The sequence below is a fragment of the Pongo pygmaeus genome, chromosome 7 (assembly GCF_028885625.2).
Source record: "Pongo pygmaeus isolate AG05252 chromosome 7, NHGRI_mPonPyg2-v2.0_pri, whole genome shotgun sequence".
NCBI classification, from domain to species: Eukaryota; Metazoa; Chordata; class Mammalia; order Primates; family Hominidae; genus Pongo; species Pongo pygmaeus.
The window spans coordinates 39,147,228-39,158,899 of NC_072380.2; positions in this window are offsets into that span (position 1 = coordinate 39,147,228).

The window sequence follows — 11,672 nt, forward strand, 5'->3', positions numbered from 1 at the left end:
TAATGAATATTTAACCTCATTACATATACTTGTTTACTATAGATGTGTGTATGTAAATATATAAACATACATATATTTAAAAATCCATCCTCATCCATCTGATTAAGAGAATAATTTCTAATGCTATTTTACTGTTTTGTGTTTAACTATCAATAAACTATATTTTTATCTTGTTATTAATAATTGTAATGATGACTTAGTCTCAAAAACTGTTTTAACACTTACAGCCTTATGGACACAGGATGTTTTTTAACATTGTAAAATCCATTTACATGTGCATTTTTGTTTCAGAAAATATGATAAGGTAATCAATCAAAGATGTTCAAGCATAAAAATAGCTGACATTTGGATACAATTCTTTAGGGAAAGTGGAATGAAAGTATAGTTCAAGGAAGAAAGGGGATGATTTAACATTTCTGGCTGTCAAAGAACCGCTTGTTCAATTTTAAAAATGAGTGATAGTGTCATATTACTATGGTACTTAGATTCTATTGGATACATTAAAAAGAGTGATATGACAGTTTTATTTCAAAACATCCCATGCTAACAACTGCAGAATACATCCCGTGCGAACACTTAAAGCTACGATTAAAAGTTATAGATGTCAAACTTTAAAGTGTGTGAAGAGATGCATAGCATTTCAGCATTTTAGGGGTTGTAGGTAAGGAAAAGTTTGAAGGCTGTTGCTTTCTTTTTTTTTTTTTTTTTTTTTGAGACAGAGTCTCGCTCTGTCACCCAGACTGGAGTGTAGTGGTGCAATCTGCCCACTGCAACCTCCGCCTCCTCGGTTCGTGCGATTCTTCTGCCTCAGCCTCCCGAGTAGCTGGGATTACAGGCACCTGCCACCATGCCCGGCTAATTTTTTAATTTTTTTAGTAGAGACGGGGTTTCACCATGTTGGTCAGGCTTGTTTCGAACTCCTGATCCCGGGTGATCCGCCTGCCTCGGCCTCCCAAAGTGTTGGGAGTACAGGCGTGAGCCATCGTGCCCAGCCGAAGGCTGTTGCTTTCTACCATCCTCTTACTAACATTCCTGTTCACAACGTAATACTTACATTTTCCCAATCCTTTACAACCTCGAACAACAGAAATGGTAGACATAATTGTCCCTACAATTACAGAGGATTCCTAGTCTGAAATTCTTTGTACCGCACTATGCTGCCCTTCTACTCTGAACTGGGTAGTAGTTACAGGGTCACAGTACAGTACAAGGACTTAAATTGGAGAAACCAGAAATAAATCAGCCCCCAGACCTCCTGGATGAACTATTTAAAGAATGTGCAATTACATTTTGGAGGCCCCAATTTGACTCATGGTGTACTCAGCAACACATAATTACAAGCTGCATTCTAACAGACTTCTGCTGTAATGCTTGCTTCTGAATGTAATGCTTGCTACCATGATGTCATCTTCTGAATACAGGGCACAGCCATGGCAGAATTTATGGCAACACATTGAAACTGACCAACCTTCATGTGCACCTTGCTCTGCTCTGGAGAGAGACTTTCTCGAATACCAGGTGAGGTTCTGGTGGAGTCTCTCCAAGTGTTGAAACTTTCTTCTTAAGGAAGGCAAAAAAATGGATGGAAGCAACCAAATGCCCAAAGAGCAGAGGAAGTGCTCACGGGGGCAGCTATGTGAGAGGGATTGTAGCAGTTGAGGTGGGAGAGGAATGAAGCACTGCTCTTTAAGTCACGACTAAAAACTGAATGTTAGCCCCCAACAATTTAAGGATTGCCAGCCTCAATGTGCAAAACTATGCTTAGTCTGTGGAGTTCATAAGTAGGGATGCCTCAGTTATCCAGGATCAAGAGGGATATATGTTCACCATAAGTTTTATGTATATACGTACACACACACACACACACACACACACACGCACACACACACACATATTGAGATAGGGTCTCCTCTGTCACCCAGACTGGAGTGCAATGGCACGATCACGGCTCACTGCAGCCTTGACCTCCTGAACTCAGGTGTTTCTCCTGCCTCAGCCTTCTGAATAGCTGGGACTACAGGTGCACGCCATCACATCTGGAGATATATATATATATATGCTTTTTTTTTTTTTTTGAGACGGAGTCTTGCTCTGTCACCCAGGCTGAAGTGCGGTGGCATGATCTTGGCTTACTGCAACCTTTGCCTCCCAGGTTCAAGGAATTCTCTTGCCTCAGCCTCCCAAGTAGCTGGGACTACAGGTGCACACCACTAGACTCGGCTAATTTTTTGTATTTTTAGTAGAGATGGAGTTTCGCCATGTTGGCCAGGCTGGTCTCAAACTCCTGGCCTCAAGTGATCCAGCTGCCTTGGCCTCCCAAAGTGCTGAGATCATAGGCTTGAGCCACCGCAACTGTCCTCGGCTAATTTTTTTTATTTGTTGTAGAGATGGGGTTTTGCCACGTTGCCCAGGCTGGTCTCAAACTCCTGGACAGCCTGCCTCAGCCTCCTGAAGTGCTGGGATTACGTGCATAAGCCACAGTGCCTGTCCTTAAGTGATTTTTTTAAAAAAACAGATAACATCTATTCAAGCACAGAACACTCACAATAAATTGTTTGGCTTTAAAACTCTTTCTTGGCCAAGCGCAGTGGCTCATGCCTGTAATCCTAGCACTTTGGGAGGCCGAGGTGGGCGGATTACCTGAGGTCAGGAGTTCAAGACCAGCCTGACCAACATGGAGAAACCCCGTCTCTACTAAAAATACAAAATTAGCTGGGCGTGGTGGTGCATGCCTGTAATCCCAGCTACTTGGGAAGGCTGAAGCAGTAGAATCGCTTGAACCTGGGAGGCGGAGGTTGCTGTGAGCCGAGATTTGCACCATTGCACTCCAGCCTGGGTAACAAGAGCGAAACTCCGTCAAAAAACAAAAAACAAAAAACAAAAAAACAAAAAACCTCTTTCTTTAATTAAGCTTTGTATTTGGAGACAATTGTAGACTCACATGGAATGGTAATAAATAATTCAGAGGTACTGCATAGCCTTTCCCCCGTTTCCTGAACGATAGCCTCTTGTAAATCATAGTGAGATGCCACAACCAGGATATTGACATTGAGAGAACCAAGACACAGAATATTTCCATCAGCACAAGTAACCCTGTGTTGTTCTTTTATAGCCACATATACTTCCTTCCTTCCCACAATACCCACTTTTTTTTTTAGACAGAGTCTCGCTCTGTCACCCAGACTGGAGAGCAGTGGCGCGATCTTGGCTCACTGCAAGCTCCGCTTCCCTGGGTCAAGCGATTCTCCTGCCTCAGCCTCCTGAGTAGCTGGGATTACAGGCGTGCACCACCATGCCTGGCTAATTTTTGTATTTTTTTAGTAGACACGGGGTTTCACCATGTTGGTCAGTCTGGTCTCAAACTCCTGACCTCGTGATTGGCCTGCCTCGGTTTCCCAAAGTGCTGGGATTACGGGCATGAGCCACCATGCCCGGCGCATACCCACTTCATAACCTTTGACACCCATGAATCTGTTCTCCATTTCTATACTTTTATCATTTCAAAATGTTCTATAAATGGAATCATACAGTATGTAACCTTTTGTTTGGCTTTTTTTGCTTGGCATGATTCTCTGAAGATTCATCCAGGTGGCTGTGTGTATCAATAGCTTGTTCCTTTTTATTGCTGAATAGTATTCCATGGTATGATGAACTACATTTTGTCTGATATTCACCAGCAGAAAGACATCTGGGTTGATTCCAGTTTTTGGCTATTATAAGTAAAGCTGCTATAAGCATCCTGTATAGGTTTTTGTGTGAATACCATAAGTCTTCCTTTACCTGGAATAAATGCCCAGAAGAGCAATTGCTGGGTCCTATGATAGTTGCATGTTTATTTCTTTTTATTTAAATTTATATTTATTTATTTTACAGATAAGATCTTGCTCTGTCACCCAGGCAGGAGCGCTGTGGTGTGATCATGGCTCACTGCAGCCTCAAACTCCTGAGCTTGAGGCTCAGGAGCAATCCTCCTCCCCCAGCCTCCTGGGTGGCTGGGACTACAGGCACATGTCGCTGCGTCTGGCAAATTTTTGTATTTTTCTTTGTAGAGATGGGGTTTTGCTATGCTGCCCAGGCTGGTCTGGAACTCCTGGACTCCAGTGATCTGCTTGCCTCAGCTTCTCAAAGTGCTGAGATTACAGGCGTGAGCCACCGCACCTGGCCTGTCACCCTTTTTCATTTTAGCCATGCTGGTATATGTGTAGGTATATCTCATTGTGGTTTTTTCTCAATATGGTGTAGTATTTTTAATTTGTACATTTTTTCCAGGCTTTTTATTTGTAAAATCTTACGAACATTAATTAAAAACATTTTTTATTAAGAAAAAGATACACAATGCACATGATGTAATATCTTAAGAATATAAAATGGCATGAGAGAATCGTTAAGGCTGCTCTTATCACCGCAGGGGTGATCTCCACTGCCATCCCCCCACCAGGCCACCCCTCCTACCAGCAAAACCACGTAGCACTTTCCACCTAAAACAAAGGCACTGATCACAGTTCAACCACATCTTACTCCAAGATCATCCCCAGGAATGATGAAGATTGTCTTGAGCACATGTAACCTGTGGGAATGCTAGTTAACTTTTCAGCAATCCCATTTATGGGCATAGGAATGAACTGGATAAAACCATGCACTTGGCTGGTGTGGTGGCTCACGCCTGTAATCCCAGCACTTTGAGAGGCCAAGGCAGGCGGATCACGAGGTCAGGAGTTCCAGACCAGCCTGACCAACATGGTGAAACCCTGTCTTTACTAAAAATACAAAAATTAGCCTGGTGTGGTGGTGCGTGCCTGTAATCTCAGCTATTCAGGAGGCTGAGGCAGGAGAATCATTTGAACCCAGGAGGCATAGGTTGCAGTAAGCTGAGATCACGCCATTGTACTCCAGCCTGGGTGACACAGTGAGACTCCGTCTCAAAAAAACAAAACAAAACAAAACCCATGCACTCCTCCACACCCTCTCACCCACTTCTCCAGTTGTTCTTCCATTCTTCTGAGGTTTCTGATACCTTGAGGGCTAGGAAACCATACTCCCAGGCTTTCTGAAATTAGATATGCAATTGGAATCAATAATCAAACCTAAGAAAGGCTCCCAGAACTTTGGCTAGCAACTCAGAGGCCTTTCTCTTCTCACCTTATGAGTTCAGAGTTCTGTTCCAGAGACTGAAGTTGCCAGAAAGGTGACCATGTTCCTATATGTCTTCTTAGGGAGCTGGAACTATGACAACTTCAGATACTGAAGGGTGCATTTGGTCATTCAGGCAATTAAAACACCCACAGCATCATTAAGTATTAGGTGTAAGGATAAATTTAGTTTGTGATAGTTTAATTGCTAAATGAAGGAGTTAAACTGGACTGGCCTTAATTCTCCAGTCTGGTGCTACACTTAATTTTAATGTAGTTTGAAGGACATGTGGAGTCATCATACAAATTACGATGAAATTTGAAAGAAGATTCCTGAGCAAGTTACTTATCTCCAGTGACTCATGCTGACTCACTAGGACTCAGAGTTCAAGCTGCTAACTAGGTTTTGTATCTCTTTTCCAGTAGCAGGAGTTTTAATGTGAATGGACACAAAACTGGCTAAAATTTTTTGAAAAATATATCCGCAGACTGGCATTTTCTTTCTTTCTTTTTTTGAGAGAGGGCCTCTCTGTGGTCCTCCAGGCTAGGCTGGAGTGCAGTAGCACAGTCATCACTCACTGCAGCCTCAACCTCCTGAGCTCAAATGGTCCTCCTACCTCAGCCTCCCAGGTAGCTAGGACTACATGCTCATGGTGCCATGCCTGGCTGACTTTTTGTATTTTTAGTAGAGACAGAGTTTTACTATGTTGCCCAGGCTGATCTTGAACTCTTGAGATCGAGCAATTGCTTACCTTGGCCTCCCAAAGTGCTGGGGTTACAGGTATGGGCCAGCATGCCCAGACATGGCAAGTATTTTCAAGTATTTTTTGAGGAAGAAGTTAGTTCTATGTTGTTTTTATTTATTTATATTTTTATTTATTTATTTTCTTGTTTTGAGACAGAGTCTTGCTCTGTCGCCCAGACTGGAGTGCAGTAGCATGATCTGGGCTCACTGCAACCTTCACCTCCTGGGTTCAAGCAATTATCTGCCTCAGCCTCCTGGGATTAGAGGTGCCTCAGCTGGGATTAGAGGTGCCTGCCACCACGCCTAGCTAATTTTTTGTATTTTTAGTAGAGATGGGGTGTCACCATCTTAGCCAGGCTGGTCTTGAACTCCTGACCTCGTGATCCACCAACCTTGGCCTGAGCCACTGTGCCCAGCTAATTCTATATTGTTTTTAAATCACAAAACATCTGTGAGTTAGCTGAAGTACTTTCACAGTAAGAACTATTTATTTGTAAAACTTTTTTTCTTGAACCATAAAATAATACATGTGTATTAAAGAAAACTTAGAAAACCTAGAAAAACAGAAGATTTAAAAAATCACCTATAAGTCCACCACTAGGATAATTACTGTTATCATTTTTAGGTATATTCTTGCAAAACTGAATATTTAGTATTAAACACACACATACACAAACACACACACACACACACACACACATTGATTATCTCTGGTAAGAATAACAGTGTGTTTGAGAACATGGGTAGAAGAAATACTGCTTTTCAATGTTGTTATTTTGTACTTTTTTTTTTTTAATTTTGAGATGGAGTCTTGCCCTGTCACCCAGGCTGGAGTGCAATGGCGCCATCTCGGCTCAATGCAACCTCCGCCTTCCAGGTTCAAGCGATTCTCCTGCCTCAGCCTCCCAAGTAGCTGGGATTACAGGCGCCTGCCACCACGCCTGGCTAATTTTTTGTATCTTTAGTAGAGACGGGATTTCACCATGTTGACCAGGCTGGTCTTGAACTCCTGACCTCGTGATCCGCCCACCTCGGCCTCCCAATCTGCTGGGATTACAGGCGTGAGCCACCACGCCCAGCCCGTTATTTTGTACTTTTAAAAAATAATTGGTAACTCCTTTGTATGTGAGAACACAAGAATTTAGAAGTCAAGCAGGGAAGCATCGACTTCATTCTTTTCTACTGTGTGATTTTGAGATGCTATCGTTCTCCTTAAAACCTAAATTTTCCATCTGTAAAGTGAGATGAAAAATCTCTAATTCCCTGAGAGCGGGGGGAAAAAGAATATTTAATTCTTTTGAACTTTGTACCGTGTACATATATTGCCTATTAACAAAATAATAAAAGGACATAAGTCTATGTGTCCAAATATCCTTTTTGCTTTTCTTTATTTTCTATGGTTTGTAATAATCAGCTTGTATTGGGAATCACTGATGTAAAAGTCAACCCACTTCACTGACTACCATAGGCATCTCTTGGAATAAACTGGCTAGAGTTTATTCTTGCTAATAACTTTGACTATATTCACCCACAAGTATTTACTAAGAGTAGCCCCTGTGCAGGCTCAGTACTGAAGTAGTGAATTATTTAACTAGTCTAAGCAAAAATAAAGTCAAACATAGTGCTAAAACATGGTCACAGATCCAAAGTTAAGTACCTATTCATTCTCTCACTCTGAACTGGGAAGTCCCAGTTCTTCCCTCTAATTGCAGGGCATCACTGAGGATGCAGGATTCCGAGTGGTGCACTACACTTATTCAAACTGATGGGAAAACAATGCCATCAGCATGAATCAATAGGAATGGTGCTCTTGACCAGCAGACTGTTATTTCTGGGGACGGCACGCACACTCAGTTCTGAGGCTGAGAAATGACACTATTAGTGTCAGACTTGGCAGTACAACGATGCTTTCCAAACTTTTTTTTACTAGGAAATAACTTTAGCACCTGTAAGTATGTATGTATATGTGTGTATGTATATATATTTATATGTATATCTCCTGTTTATATTTTACAAGTCTGATTTTATAAACTTCCAGATGTTCCACCAGAGTTTTCTCTTTTTTGATTTTACTTTATTACTGTCCTTTACCGCTGTTCCTCTTACCCTATAAACAGAAACTTCCTAAGCTTCTTCCACTCCCCATTTTCCTACTCTCAAGGCTCTGAGAATTTGAGCTAAGAGACAACCTTAAGTATTGGGCAAAGGTCACTGAACTACCATTCAGAACCCAGGGATTCAGATCATGACTGGCTGTGTGATTCTGAGAGTGCAGGAAAAAGAATAGTTAATAATTTATCATGAAGTGTTAGCTCTTTGGGATAGACGTTTCCAATGAAATACGAGGATTTAAATCCAAAGGTATGATACTGATTTTTCAAATTTAGCATTGTCAACACTTAACCATGTTCCCTAAAAGCATGAATTCACTCAATCCCAAACGCCATGGTATGAGACAGTTATCTGTCATCACCACCTTCCCCATTTTATAGCAGCACAGAGAAGTCACTGGTCCCTGGCTATTCAGCTAATTAGTGACAGAGTCAGGAGTCAAAACTAGGTAGCTGGGTGCCACAGTCTAGTTACTAGGCAGCCAGTAACTATGAAATCACAGCCAGTTAACTTCCAACTGTGTCCCTTCCTTGCTCAATAGCCTTCAGTGGCTCTTGAACCCTAGTAATAAGTACAGACTCCTTAGCTTAGCAATAAAGACCCTCCAGCTACCTTTCTTTCCTGTTTCATTCCCTATGAAAATCCTTCATATGTCCTCCTGTGCTCCAGCTGAACTGTACCAGCCACACTTCCCTGAATAGATCCCATGTGCTCCTGCTCTGTGCTTTGCGTCTGATCATCTCTGTATCTGGAATCCACCTATTCTCACCCTCTCTTCACCTTTCTACATTTTAATCTTTCTTTCAAGGTCCTTGCAAGGGGCCATGTCCTTCATGCATTTTCCCCTGCCCTTCTCAACCACAGCTGGTTGATAATCTTCCCAGGGAATTTTATCTCTGCTCTCTTCTGCATGTATCAGTTTCTGCACATACTATATTCCCTCCTTAGTAAGAGATGAGCTCCTCGAAGGCTGCAATATGATTTTCTTTCTCATGGAACTTTTAAATTTTATTAAAAATTTAAATCATTCCTGTTCTTTTTTTTTAAAAAAAATAACCAAATGCATGCATGCTTGTTGCAAAAAAAGAACCCTCACAGAATACATCTCTTAGAAAGTGAAATCCACCATTGTCACCCCTCTGCCTCTGCCCTAAGAGAACTGTGGTAAACAGTTTGGAATGTATTCTTATAGACCTTTTTCACGTAAAAAATTATTTACAGAAATGGGATTATACTATATGTAAAGCTCTGTGCTTTCTTCGCTTAAAATGTATAGTATTTTTCATATAGATATCTACCTCATTCTTTTTTTTTTTTTTTTTTTGAGACAGCGTCTGGTTCTGTTGCCCAGGCTGGAGTGTAGTGTTGGGATCATAGTTCACTGCAACCTTGAACTCCTGGGCTCAAGTGATCCTTTTGCCTCAGCCTCCTGAGTAGCTGGGGCTACAGGTGTCGACCACCATGTCCAGCTAATTTTTAAAAATCGTTCCCAGAGACGGATCTCACCATGTTGTCCATGTTAGTCTGGAACTCCTGGGCTCAAGTGATCCTCCTGCTTTGACCTTTCAAACTGCTGGAATTATAGGCATGAGCCACCCCACCCAGCCCTCATTCTTTTCTAAGTGCAGCATAGCATAAGATTGTAGTGATGCACCTGTTTGATCCCTTCTTGATGCGCATGAAAGTGATTTCCAATTTTTACCATTATGACCAATGCTGCGGTGAATATAAATACTTATGTGTGTGCACGTATTGCTATCTATATATCCATATAACTTTCTTTGGATATGCAATTGCTAGGTGAAATGGAAAGGAGATTCTAAATGATGATAAATATAGGAAGTGTCAGGGGTGGGAAGGAAGAGTCTTCTTGTATGCTTTTCTGCAACCTTCACAAGGCCTAACATTGCATCTACCAGTGTAGCTTGGTATATAAAAGACCAGACTCTGGCCTCTGGCTGTCCAGGTTTGTATCAGGGCTTTATCTCTATGCCTTAGTCATCTCATCACCATAAAATAATGGCAGGGTCATTGTCATTATGAAGCTTAAATGAGATAATACATGCATAACAATTAGCAATTAGTAAGTACCTGGAAAATAAGTAAATGTAAGACATACAGGAGGAAAAATGGTAATGGGTTCAGATAATTGTTTGTTGAATGAATTGGACTGAATAAAACAATGGCAGTTTGAGCAATCATTCTAGAAATGGATGGTACAGAACTATTCATACTTTGCTATCAAAACCCATAGCAACTATTTATAAAATGACTGGCTAACATTAGAGGTGCAATGTATAGCCCTGGAGCAATCCATCTCTGTGCAAAATGAACTGGCCTGAACCAGAATCAAACCAATGACCTTGGCCTCTTTGGTCCCACACTTTCCCTAAGAGAACTAACTGGCCCCAGCTGCAGCCTTATGTAATGGGTATCTATGAGGACAGAACAATAGTTCCCTGCAGGGTACACTGGCTCACCACTGGAGATTGTTAGGTTATCTAGCTAACCAGCCATTAACACTGAAAATGAATAGAAAGTACATAAATAAATGCTTAGAGTAGTGCATAAGGCTTTCTGTTTAGATTCTTAGGTTCTAGGCCAGAAGTTTTCATCTTGGTGGCAAGGTTTCTATACCAATACTAGAAGATTCTAAGGTAGTCAACTCTGGGTTCTAGAACCAACTCTGCCACTAACTATTATAGCTTCAAAACCTTGAGCAAATTGTTGAGCTTTATTTTACCTTGGTACAACAAGGGTGCTGAAATAGCTCACGTGAAAGGTCCTTTTTTGACATTCCTTTCCCCACAGGTACAGTCACATTCTCAGACATCAGGGCTGTTTATTGCACTGAACAAAATTAAAGTATAAAATTAGGCAACAGCAATACTGTACTTTCAAAATGTATCAATTAAGTGATGGCAAAAGTAAACATAAGAAGCTAGACACAGCCAGGCGTGGTGGCTCGCGCCTGTAATCCCAGCACTTTGGGGGGCTGAGGCAGGTGGATCACTTGAGGTCAGGAGTTCGATACCAGCCTGGCCAGCGTGGTGAGCCTCCGTCTCTACTAAAAATACAAAAATTAGCCGGGTGTGGTGGCGTGGGCTTGTAATCTTAGCTACTTGGGAGGCTGAGGCATGAGAATCGCTTGAACCTGGGAGGCGGAGGTTGAAGTGAGCCAAGATCATGCCACTGCACTCTAGTTTGGGCAACAGAGCGAGACTCTGTCTCAAAAAAAAAAAAAAAAAAAAAAAGCAGTAGCAGCAGCGAGACACAGAAGGCCACATATATATGATTCCACTTATATGAAATATCAAAAATAGGCAAATCCGTAGACTGGATGGAAAGCAAGTTAGTGGTGACCAGGGGCTGGGAGAAGAGAAGAATGGGAAGTGACTGCTTAATAGGTATGGGGTCACCTTTAGAAGCGATGAAAATCGGTTGGAACTAGACAGTGGTGAGAGTTGTACAACATTGTGAATTTACTGAATGCCACTACATATACACTTTAAAATGGTAAAATTTATGTCATGTGTACTTTATTACAATAAAAAAGTGCCCCCCCAAAAAGAGAGAAAGGGATGGCAAAACATAGCAGGGCACAGACTCACTTGACACCTGCTTCAAGGTAACATGAGAGGAGGGTGGGGGTGGGCGGCCCTCTGAGGAAGCCCTGGGAGATCCAG